The sequence below is a fragment of the Cupressus sempervirens genome, chromosome 8 (assembly GCF_028749045.1).
Source record: "Cupressus sempervirens isolate cs-2001-9-10 chromosome 8, ASM2874904v1, whole genome shotgun sequence".
NCBI classification, from domain to species: Eukaryota; Viridiplantae; Streptophyta; class Pinopsida; order Cupressales; family Cupressaceae; genus Cupressus; species Cupressus sempervirens.
In genome coordinates, this window is record NC_143125.1 from 125,170,679 (window position 1) to 125,183,997 (window position 13,319).

Below are 13,319 nucleotides of genomic sequence, written 5' to 3' on the forward strand. Positions count from 1 at the left end.
AACTATTATTTTCATGCAGGACTTCGAGCTAAGTCACTTAGCATGGGTTGAGTGAGTTTTATTGTTTTATTATTTTGATTATGGAATATTTATGTAGTTAGATCAATTTTTCTATTGTGTAGCTAATCTGTAATTAGCACCTTAAAAATGATCTCTTTGTATACATACATACATGTATATGTATGTATGTATATATGTATGCATGTGTGTATGTGTATGTATGTATGTATGTATGTATATGTATATATATGTATGTATGTATGTATATCATGTGGAGATCTAGGATTTCATTTCCATGTGCTTGTGATCTCTACATCCCAAGTATTTATTGTTGTTGTTAATCTGGGCATCACTATATGATCCAGAATATTATAAAGTACTAAAGCCGGTAGTAACTTCTCCCATGCCTCTAGAAAATGTAGCATAGGTTCAGGATCCCTTGGCTCCCAGGAATTTGTAGTAGCTATTCTCACTGCAAGAAGAATAGCATCAGTGAAGAGGTTAGTGTAAGGAGTTGAAGAAGAAAGTTTTTCTTCTATGTTAAATGCCATAATCATGAGGCTTGTTCCTTTGTAAAATTCATAATCCAATTAAATATACATATATATATCAAGCTAGCTAATCAAAAAACAACTATATCCATTTAACTAGGTTATGGCTTGTTTCTTTCTAAAAATATCTGCTATGATATGTTATTTCAATATTTTTTTCAAACTCTAACCATTTTTCCTAGTCTGCATTATTTTTGTGGAGGATCTTGAGATAAGTCACTTAGCACCTCAAAAGAGATCTCTCTGTATATATGTACATACATATATACATGTATACATGTATGTATATATGTATGTATCTATGTATATATGTATGTATGTATATATATATGTTTGTATTTATGTATATATATGTATATATTATGTAGTATATATGTATGTATGTGCCCTTGTGATCATTGTATTTCATTGTCATGCCCTTGTGATCTCTACATCTCATCGTTGTGTCCTTGTGATCTTTGTACACACACACACACACACACACACACACACATGTATATGTATGCATGTATATAAATAGAGAGATCTTGGCACAAGAGGAAAATAATAAAAATCACTCAACATGCAGAATGGTCCTAGATGCAATGGCAACACTTATTGGTAAGTAGATTCCTCTTTTTCTCTCTCATTTTTCATGTGTTTATTTCACTTGAACTATATAAAGAGTGAGTTAGGATGTATATAGATTAACCTTACATTAACTATATACTACAACACAAAGGTTGTACCATGGTATTAAAATATTATAATTATAGAAAACTGCATAATTTTCCCGAGTGGAGGTATGATGGTGAAGAACTATATTAGGTGTGAAAAGCTCACCAGTGGTTATAGGAATACAACTACATCAAAAAAATTATAAACTAGAGCTACATATTTGTTAGAATGAGTAGTTCAAGGGTCTTGATATGGTGGATATGCGTATGTAAGCATCCTAGTAGGAAAAGTTTGCCTCGAGTGTGTAGATGCCTTGGACATAGTTAGGTAGCACTTAACTATTTTAAAACACTATATGTTAAGTCACGAGGCTCATTTTGTTGCAAAAGCCTCTCACCAAATTACCTAAGATGGCTAGAATATATGGCTGAGCACCTCCTATATTGCATAATTTTTTGAGTTTATCTCTAACATAATTCGAATCATGTATAATAGGATTATATGTTTCTTCATTGTTTCCAATATCTATGATCATTCTGAACATGTACTCTTTCTTGTTTTTAGCACATTCTTTGACAATAATTTACCTCTCAACTATGTTTAGGGCCTAAGCTTTGGAATCAATGTAAGCTAATTTGCATGCTATTAGAATTTCTTGAATTTATCACTATAGGGCTAAGTGGAATCCAAAAAAAAAGCATTTCAATTCTCATTTGGTGACATAATCACATTTTATTCCTTAATTTTGGATGCAGTAATGAGGATTTTAGCTCATTTATGGGAGAGCATTTGTGTTGTGAACATATAATTGGGAATGATTTATGATGTATTTTCTTTTTCCTTTTTTTGTATCTAAAATTGACTTCACATTTTGTTGTAACTCTAGCATAAGTTTTTGATCCTCGATAACTTTCATTTTAGCATTTTAGCATTTAGGTTTTCAAGTTTTCTCTTCATTATATGTTTGATTTATCAATTATTTCCTCTAGTTTGATTACAATGCATCTCAACTAGATGCTCAAGTGATGCAATCACCCATTTATCTTCAAATTATGCAAGCACTTACTGATTTATAGATTCTAGATAGATACTAAGAGTTTCAAAGCCATAAACTTGAAGACCATCATGTATGCATCCTGCTATAGGGAAAAATTAGATGTCATTTTCATGTGCATATATTAAAATCACTTCCTTCAAACTCAAATGAGGTGCACCCATGGAATTATTTAGGTGAACCGCACTACCTATGGAAGTTGAGGCTTGTTATTGAGCATATGTTGTTGCTACTAAAGTGCCTGAAATTGGTCTTGCTCCATTACCCTAAGATATCCTACATTCTCTCTAGCTCCATGTTGTTCCATATTTTTACTCTCTACAACTTGATTTATCAATTCAAGCGCTATATTTAGCTGACTTCTTATCATCTCATTAGCAAGAAGCTCAGGGTGAAATAGTCCTTTCCACCCTAAAAACCACTTTGTTACTTCATTAACATCAGGCTAATGATGCAAAACCTACTTCCACTTTTGAAAAAATGTTGGCTCCAACATTGAAGCCATATGATAAATGGGAATACCACATGCCTAAGCCATAACCCAGTTAAATTGGTCTACATGCTGATTAGCTAGGTATTGAAGTTAATTTGGGCATCACTATAGAGATCTTATAGATTTTGGATTATTGATTATAAATAAAAAATAAAATAAAACACAACATTAATCATTCCCCATTAGTATGTTGCTAAATAGAGAGATCTTGGCACAACATAAAAGAAATAAAACTCACCAAATAGGTTGTTGTGCACTTGTGATCTTTGTATATGAGTGTATGTATGTATATACATATGTATATGTGTATGTATATATGTACATATGTGTCTAAACAAAGAGATATTGGTGCAACATAAAAACAATAAAACTAACTCAATAGGTAGCATGGCTATAGATGCAATGGAAACACCTATTGGTAACTAGATTCCTCTTTCTCTCTCTTATTTTTCATGTGTTTATTTCACTTGAACTATTATTTCTTAGGGGCAATTTTCTAATATTGAATTCATTTTATGCATGAGATGATGAGGACATTCTTGGATGTACGTATGTGATGAATTACACATGAACAATGAAGATGGACTTCCCCTAAGAGTAGCAGGAGGCAATGAGGATATTATAGGTGCTTTAAAGACTGATCATTTCTTAAATATTTTAGATGTTAATGGGGAATTTAGATGTTGGGGGGTGGGGGTGTGAATGAGCTTTTTCCTTCACATGGTTGGCCTTTATTACTAGATAATATTAAACTATTCTCAAAATAAATTGAAGGTCAACAATAAACTATGATTGTATGATAACTAATTGTGTGAATCTATTGGTTTTAGGCAATACAAAAGGCTATTATAATTCAATATGCAATGTCAATTCATATGCATACAACATTAGGTGGAGCTAAAGAATGCAACAGGTTTTCATTTCGGTTAGAGGTCTTTAATTAGGTATTTTAAGTTATAGACAATCATGAAAATTGTTCATGATGATGGTATATAATTTTAAAAATTTAATAGACCTATTAAATAAATGTAATCATGCTACATTTTTCAGCTCCACCTATTGTCCATGCATAAAGAATTTAGTTTCACATACATTCTCGATTTAAAGTGGTAGTATCTGATTTTGGATGCGACAAAAAATGACATGCACCAAAAGATGGGAAAGTGATGTTAATTTTGCATGTCTAGAACCTTTTTTTGCACATTAAACATTGAACATTTCTTAAAGATCATTGATGTTAATGAGAAACCTAGATGTTGGGGGGGAGTGGTGGGGCCAAATGAGATTCCACCTTCATGTGGTTGGCCTTTATTAGTAGAGAATATTGAACTATTCTTGAAACCATGTAAAGCTCAATATTAAGCTATGATTGCATCATGTCTATTAAACTTTTGTTGCCAATTTTTCTTTTATTTATACACTACAACATTGCAATTGTGACAGTTGGCCACCAATCCTGTATCATTCCAACCACATGCCTACCCCAATGGTGATAGAGGTTTCTGAAAACTTGCAATTGGACCCATAGCATTTCTATCACATGGATGTCACAATTGTGATGGTGTCTTCGACAGATTTCTATCATAATTCTTATGGTGAAAATGAATGGATTTCTACAATGATAGGCCAATTTACTACAACTATAGGCATTGCAATGGCTATAGTAACCCTTGGCATCACAACTTACAATAGAAAAGGTCCCACACCCATCTAATGGAAGCCCATTTTGATCGATGTTGGTTGGGTAATAGCCTGTTGTCTCAATTTGGTCCCAAATATAATAGTGTGAGAATCTAGAATGTATAGTTATGTGAAGTTTTGATGATGATCAGGGATGTTCATTTTAATTTAGTTTTCTTTTCCAATTTTCTACAAGTAATTTGGATTGTTAGTAATACTCAAAAATTGCATAATTGTTGGTTGAATAGAAATTCCATTATTTCAAAGATGGTGTGCTTCAAATTGATCTTTTTCTTGATCTATTTGTGGATTAAGTTTGAGTTGTGGACTCATATCCTATTACTAAATCCATTTGTTGTAGAGATTGTTCCTACTCATAAAATATTTTCCCATTCTTTCAAAATGCATGTGCACGTGGAAGGCCTGCATGTCTCCATTGTCATATGTCAAATTCTTTTCTTCTTATTTCTATTGTAATCATTTTCTCCCTATCCAAGAATAGTGAGGGTAGCGATCTCTTTCAGGTTAAAAGCATTTCTTAATCCCATTCTTTGTATATCTAAATTGGGGAGATGTAGCTTGTAAAGTTTAGAGAGCATTGGAACAATCCAATGGAAAGGTGACCCAACTATTAGTAACTATTTATATCTTCATTATTGGGAAAATAAGGGTTATTTTAGAAGTTTTTTCTAAACATGAATCTATCTATGAATAGATATTTGGTGACTCTACTAGGGATCGAAAATGATAGATCTATGTTTTTCTTTCCTATGTTAAAATTGTTATTTCTATCAATAGAGATTGGCAACTCTGTTATAAACTTTTCGAATTTTTGGTCAAAGAGTCCATTGTTTTCATTTTTAGAATTTAAGGTACCTCCCCTAGGATGGAAGTTGGTAGCTTTATTGAAGAACGATAGCGAGTAGCCTTCATTACGTATAAAGATATCTTAAAATATTGGGTTCTAGAAAGAGATGAAGATACATCAAAAATCTTTATTTTTATCCAATCATTCAAAGACAATCCTATCAGAGAGGTTACCGAAGAAGTTGCAAAGCAAGTGAATTGGTTGAAGTTAGGGATAACTTGAAGAAACCCCCCTTTGGGAAAATGTATAAAATTTTGGCAAATCAAACATTAGTTAAAGGGAAAATAATAAATTTCTATTGGCAAATAAATATTTTTATTAGGAATTTTTTAAATTTTATTGGCAATTCTTTTCAACTATATGAAAATTCTATAAAATATTGGTGAAACTTTCACTACTGATAAAAATCATTGACAAAAGTACACATACCCAAAAACCATGATTTTATTATTATTATTATGTGGATCTTAATTGATTACCTAACTTGAAGGTTAAATTTATTCCACTTTTATTTTTATAGCTTCCCTCCAAACCATTGAATGGTGGTATGTAGGAAACATCCCTATTATTTATGATCATTGGAGGATCCTAAATCAATGGCTTAAATCCTATTTCAAGCCGAACTTTTAGAAGAATATTGAGTTTTAAAGATAATACCAAAAGTAAAGGCACATGTTCCCAATCAAATCTATTTTGGGCCAAAGTTAGAAAGGATAAGAAGTTTCATGGAAAGTCTTTGGAATAGAGATGTATGTCGAATCTACATACTTAACATGTAACAGAACTTTAATTTTTATCAAATATTGGCTAATATGACATCAATTAAGATAAGAATTGGAAATTATAAGAAAAAATATATAATTTACCATGTGAAAAAGATAGATTGTATTAATAAAGTTATCACTAAAATAAAAATACTTTTGTATTATTATTGGTGATTGACCTAAGCATGGGACCCAACTTTTGTAAAGTGCAAGTGACATGATGACCACAAAATTATAAAAAGAAGAAGCTAAATTTGGGATCCCTGATGAGCCAGATTAGCCAATTGGTGAATATTAGCTGCTAAAGTTATCCTTGGTTGAAGTCTTTCTATAGTGATATTTTCATCAATAAGAAACCCCATGTATAAGAATCAACAAGTGAGAAGGAGAAAAATGATGTTGGAAAACTCATAAATTCAAATAAGGCTTTACCGCAATCTTTCTTTAGCCTAGAGGCATAATCTCTCAAGTCCATAGGTACAGAATGTCATCTAGATTCAAGTGGTTCTAATAATAATTTTTTAGACTAGTATGCAGTAGTGTAAGACTTCTAGTCTCATTAAAAGAATAAATAATGATGATTCTTTGCATTCTAAAATTGTAATCATCTAATTAAAGAATCTACCATTTGTGACAATGAAGCAATATGATATTATCCTCTTGGAACTTCTATTAATAATAAGACGACATATGTGTTGACATATCAGTCAAGTTTTTTTATTACTGACACACACTTATTCAGATTGTATATAGCTATCAAGCTCGATGTATAGTTCTTAGTGTTTTCCATGTAATTCAGTTATTCACCAAGTTCTACAATTTCTACCGAGTCTTTTGGACACATCCCAGTGGTTACCAAGTAGATTCAGTTAATGTAAAGACCAGCAATGTAAACTATGCATTTTAGTTGATGCCAAGTTTATTAGTGGTTACCAAGTAGTGTAGTGTTCATTGAGTTTGCAGTATATGTGATAAGAGTCCATTTTTAACTAAGCTTTCTAGTGTTAACCAAGAGACTCAGTTTATACCAAGCTCAAGGTGACAATTTTTATTGAGTCCTATAGTGTAAATCAAGGGACTTAGTTTATATAACAAGTTTCACAATGTCTACCAAGTCACTAGTGCAGACCAAGTTCCAGACTACATAGAAGTGATCAGTATGGACTGAACTTCTACGTCTACGAAGTGCATGATGATGCTAAGTATTAATAGTGGATGTCGAGTATCAGAATATCATCACATTAGTCATTAGAACCTGAATGTCTTAATGTGGACTGACTTTGTAACATTTGTGGTAACTTGTATGATGGCTGACTTCGTAATTTGTATAATTGGATTGACATATATCTAATACATTATTTCATATCCAAGTATGTATTGTATGTGAAAATATGAAGATGTGATTGTGAATTACATTAGAGAAAAGAAGAAGGAATGAATTGTAAAGGTCATAACAACATAAGGAGCAACAAAGATATATCTATCACAAAAAGGTGATTAGTACACAAAGGAATCTCAATCAACAAACAAAGTTGTAGATCTTAGCAAAGATCTACTATTGCTTCATCTAATAGGTGGATCAGTCAAAATCCTTTCACAAGGTAGACTAATAGTCATTTGTAAATCTCTTTATTGATTGCATACTTAATTGTATGTCTATAAATCCTTTCAAAAGGTGGACCTAACAATCCTCATTGCTCCTAATAGGGAAGATCATCAGAAGTGATCAATGTAAGCTTTGATAGGCTAACTTTATATTGTCATACTAAAGTTGTGGGTATCATCCCCACACTAGTTTTACTTTCTATTTGGAAGGTTTCTGGGTCACCAAATCTTTATGTCTCAGTGTTATGAATGCTTTTAGTTTCTTATGAATGCAATTAGATCAGAATTTATAAGATGGACTAAATGTTAATTGAATGGTTAAAATTGTTGAAGTTTTAGAAGTTATGAATTCACCCCTCCCCTCTCAATAACTTAGCTTAGTCTTAAATATTTCTAACAATTGGTATAAAAGCTTTTTGGTTCTCAAGGAGAAAGCTTAATAGCTTGAGCAAAGATCAAAGGCATAGAGATATTTAGACTTGAAAAAGTCATTGACAATGAACAGTTGGATTTGGAAATGGCCATTTCCCAACTCAAGAAAGTGAAGTACCAACACTCTCAATCATTGAAAAGAAGAAAATAGCTTGCAATTCAAATGAATGATCAACTCTACATTGAAGAAAGAATTGAAGACCTTCATTCAAGCAATTTAGATGAAGCCAATGAAGTAATCAAATAAATCCTAGAAAAGAATGGTTCCCTGTAAGAATAAGTAAGAAAGCTAAGAAGAGAATAAGAAATTTAGTTAGTAAGGTTATGTGAAGTCTTCGAGTAGATAAACAAGATAAAGAAAGAGATAGATATAAGCAACAATGAAATCCAAAACCAATCCCCTCAGCAAGAAGACTTTATTGATTAGATCTCCAATGAAAATGAAGAAATCATGAGCCTAAGATTTGAAAATAAAAGAATGAGGAATGATCTAAATTTTGAAAGGCAAATCAATGAAAGAATGAAAGATGATCTGAAATTCGAAAGAAAAATCAATGAAAGATCAAGGAATGATCTAAACTCTGAAAAGAAAATCAATAAAAGAATGATGAAATCTCAAGAAGACATGAATCAATTGAATGAGAAAAACCTCTATAGGCAAAAAGGAAAAATAGGAATTGGATATATAGAAGAAGGAGAATCATCCAAGCAAGGAGCTCTAAAGAACCAAAGACCTACTTGCAATCATTGTGGTAAGATAGGTCATACATCAAACAAGTGTTGGAGTAATAGAAAAGAAAAATTCAATGGAAAATGCTACAATTGCAATCAGCATGGTCATAAAGCTAATGAATGCAAAGAGAAACCAAAATATGAAGGCAAATGTCACAAATGAAAGAAACATGGATACAAGTCATTAGAATACAAAACCAAGGTATTAAATCTAGTAGAAAAATTTGTGAAAAAAATATTTGGATGGGACTACAACACTTGGTGCAAATGTAATTACTATAGAGAATTTGGACACATTGGTATGAATTGTGTTAAACATAATATGAGAAAAAGAGATTCTACCAATAGATGTTTCATTTGTATAGAACTTGGTCATCTTTCCAAGAACTACATGAATACTAGTAGAATTGAAAATGAAAAGAAGGAAAAAGTAATAACATCTAAAAGTAGATGAGACAACAATGGGTTCCTAAGTTTACCAAGGATACAAATCCAAGCAATGATGGTCAAGTCACTCAAGAAATGGGTTACTCTACCATTTTTAATTAAGTTCTCAAGGGAGAACTAAAACTAAGCCATCAAGGAAGACATCCAAAATAGTTCTACATTGAAAGATGATAAAGATCCAAATTTGTATTCAGGATACAAAGGGATTATTGCATAAGATTGGTATCAGTTATTACTGAGTTACCTTTTCTATCAACTAAGGTTAGGTCATAGACTGTACCATGCAAGGTCGGGAGTAATAAAGATACCTATGGTTACCAAGTCATGAAGACTTTTCCAAATGTTCAATGCCAAGTAGTAGATGATAGTCTATCAACATACCTACTGCCGTACCAAGCATTAATAGAAAAATTTCAAAAAAAGGCATGGAATCAAAATCATTTCCTACCATGAAATTTTGAGTGCTATTGTAAGGAGTGATTTTTATTGCAATCAAAGTGATTTGAGAAAATTTATAGTGAAATTCTTTTGAATTCTCTCAAACCCTATGGAGTGAAAATGACATACAACAACAACAAGATTAAGTGAGGTTCTAATATGTTGGTTTATGGAGTTCAGTGGAAGGCTCCAAATTTCAAGCTCACTCCTACTACTGTTGAAACCCTAAATCCAAGCAGTGCACAATCCCAAATTTCTCCCAAGGTACTTTTTATCAATGATATTCACACTCATTTCAAATGCATTATCCAAGAAATTGGTACACTAGAAATGGATGTTGCCTTAGGTTAGTTATGTGTGAATGGAGTCCTGAAACCTGAGCATAAACATCTAGAAACCAACGGGTTGACACATATCCCTCACATGCCCTAAGAATTGCAAATCAAATGGACTAGATTTATCCTTAGCTAGGTGCATAATGGGAAGCTATGGCTAGAAAAACCAATTCTAATAACTAAGAAGATAATTCATTGAATCACTAGCCTCCCTATGCTATCCAAAGAAAAAATGACAAAAAACCCTAGGTCAGGTAGAACTAGAAAAAAAAAACCTAGATAAATAGGATGGCAAAGGAATGCAAATCAACAATGTCATTGATGCAAAACTAAAGTTTGGTATTCACATTATTACACAAAAGATATAGAGTTCAAGAAGAATGAATAGTGTGTCATGTGAAGCCATGGACTTAGCTTACAAGGTGGTTAAGAACAATTTATCATACAACCTTGCCAAGCTATTGTAGAGACAAGTCAACAAGAACATGAAAAGCATAAGAACATTAAAGAAAAATCCATGTAAATTTGGTTCCTTGTTGACTTGTCTATTCTTTTATGTTTAGAAATTATTTTCCTCTAAAGGTACTATAGTATGGACAAAAGATGTGTCTATGCTCATTCAAACCAATGAGTATATTGCCGAGATGGGCGAGAACTACAACAATATCATGGACAACTGCTTTGATGTATTTAAGGAGAAATTGAACAACAACTTCAAAATTCCCAAGAAGTTAGTTGAAGACTACAAAGATGATATATGTTTCATGGTGGATAGTGATAAGGTGTATATTCAGGTAGTGAAGCCTAGAATTGTGTGGGTAAAACCTCTTGGTTATGAGGTCAACATTGATGTTGTAAAGGATATCATTGAGGCTCTTATCAATGAACCATTTGATCCTAAGTTTGCATACTTTGGAATGGATGATGAAGCAAAGAATGAGATTGAAGTTGAAATAAAGCTCCCTCAAGTCATCAACAAAGGGAAAATAAGGATTGCAAAATTGAAATCAAGTTCACCCCTTTTCTTAACCAAGGGAAAAGGTAAGGATGAGCAAGGTGAAGAAGCAGAGGATAAAAAAGAGTCTGAGAAAGAAGAACCTTTAAAGAAGAAAGGCAAGGTGATAATCATCAATCTAGTAAAACCATCTACTTTAGTATTCACTAGGAGGTCAAGAAAGAAAGATGACAAAGAAGAAGGAGACATCATATTTAGAAAACCTCCACCCACCTTCTAGGAAAAATTAAAGCAATTGGAAGAAGGACTAGGCATAACAAATTTCAAAGCATTAAAATATGAGACTAGGATAGTAGAGGAGCATAAGCAAGTTGAAGACCTATCGTTGAATAAAATGGGTAAGTGGAAATACTCACCAGATCAACTCACTTCACAAGTTCCTAGTGAGTTATTAGAAAAGATAAAGCCAAGATGGAATTTTTCTATGCAAACTATCAAGGATATATATTGGAAAACCTTGAGGCAATTGTTACTAAGCATATCAAATGCTGAGGTGAAAGAGTCATTGAAGAAAAATGAAGAAAAACTAACTCTAAAGTTTAATACTTGTCTAGTTTTGATCAAGGACATTGAGCATGTTGTTAGGAATTTAACAAACACTTGGAAGAATATTTATTTTTTACATAAACCAAGTGGTTTTCTAGTCATTGTCAAAGATGATGATGAAGAAGAAGATAAGGAGAAAGATGAAGAAGAGAATGTTGAAGAAGTAACTCACTTTGACAATGAAGAAGATGAAGAGAATCAAGCACAAGAGGCTACTAAGGAGGAAAAGAAAGACAATGAGGAGATTGACCCAGTCAAGATAGTTGCAACAATAATTGCTTCACTTCCTCACTCTCCAAGTAAGCTAGTGTCAACATCAAGTGTGGAGACAACATCAACAAGTTCTATTGTAACAACTAGTGACATCTCAAAAGTCCAATCACTCTTTGTTCCTACTCAACTTAGTACATCACTGATAGAAGTGACTTCCACTTCATCTACCAACTTGTAGATTCTTCCGCCATCTATTGAGTTAAGTTCTTCAATTTTGACTTCTCAAATTTTGACTTCTTCAATCTTCAACACATTAATTTTGGGTTCCTTAGGTATTTCTATAAGTATTCCTTCAATTAGTATAGTATGAATTTTTACTGCAAGCCCTAGTATCTCTACCATTGTTTCTATTCCAGATACAAAAGAAATAAGTGTAAGGACAATTGAGCCCAAGGTTCAACAAAGCATTAATTTTTTCAGAAAAGGAAATGAGATAGAGGAAGACATTGATTTAGATGAGGAAATAGTAACCCCCAATTGGGATATTTACAAGATTACTCTAGACCAAATGCAAACATTTGGTGAACTCCTTTAGAAGAAGGCTAAACAACAAAGGCTAAGAAAGGAGAGAGATAAAGAGTATAAGATAATTGAAGATGTTAGGAACATTTTGGTAGACGCTATAGGAATTGAGATTGATTCTAATCAACCTATTTTGTATCAATTAGTAGAAGTAGTCTAGAAATTCAATGAAGACACTGATGGACAAGATAAGGTGGTGGAGAAGGCTAAAAGAAAGTTTGACAATAAAGTGTTGGAGCACATTGTTCAACAAATTTCCATTCAGCAAGTAGTGCTCTCTACAATTTTGGGAAATTTAGAAACATCAAGCTCAAATGTGTCATCACTTTTTGGGAAGCTATGTGATGTTTTAAATTTTGCAAAGGAAATAAAGGACAAATTGTCCAAAATAGATGAAGATCTAAAGGCTAGTGCCCAATAGCTACAACTTGACCCTAGTTCAAGCTCTACACAGTTCAAGAAAATAAGTTTCTTGTCAAAAATGCAAGAAGAATTGCTAAAGGAAGAGGAAAGGATCATATCCACATTGATCGACATACAGAACATGATCCTTCCCAATATGGATGCATTGCAAAAATATAATGCATATTCAAAAACTCTAATTCATGACAATAACTTCTCTATTACAGACCATATGATAGAATTGTTAGTAGTAGTACAAATTGCACTTCATATATGTAAGGTCCTATAGGAAAATTGGGATAAAACCTTGGTAATCATTCTTAAGGTACATTCTAAATCCTTGGCATTACTGTCAAAAAGGGGGAGAAAATATATATTGGAGAGAGCCATATGTTATGGGGGAGTGAAAGACATAGAGAGACACATAGTATGAGGAGAAATATTCTATGGGGTAGAACTTGCAATAAGTAAGAAATAAATAGAAAGACATGTTGTATATAGCAAG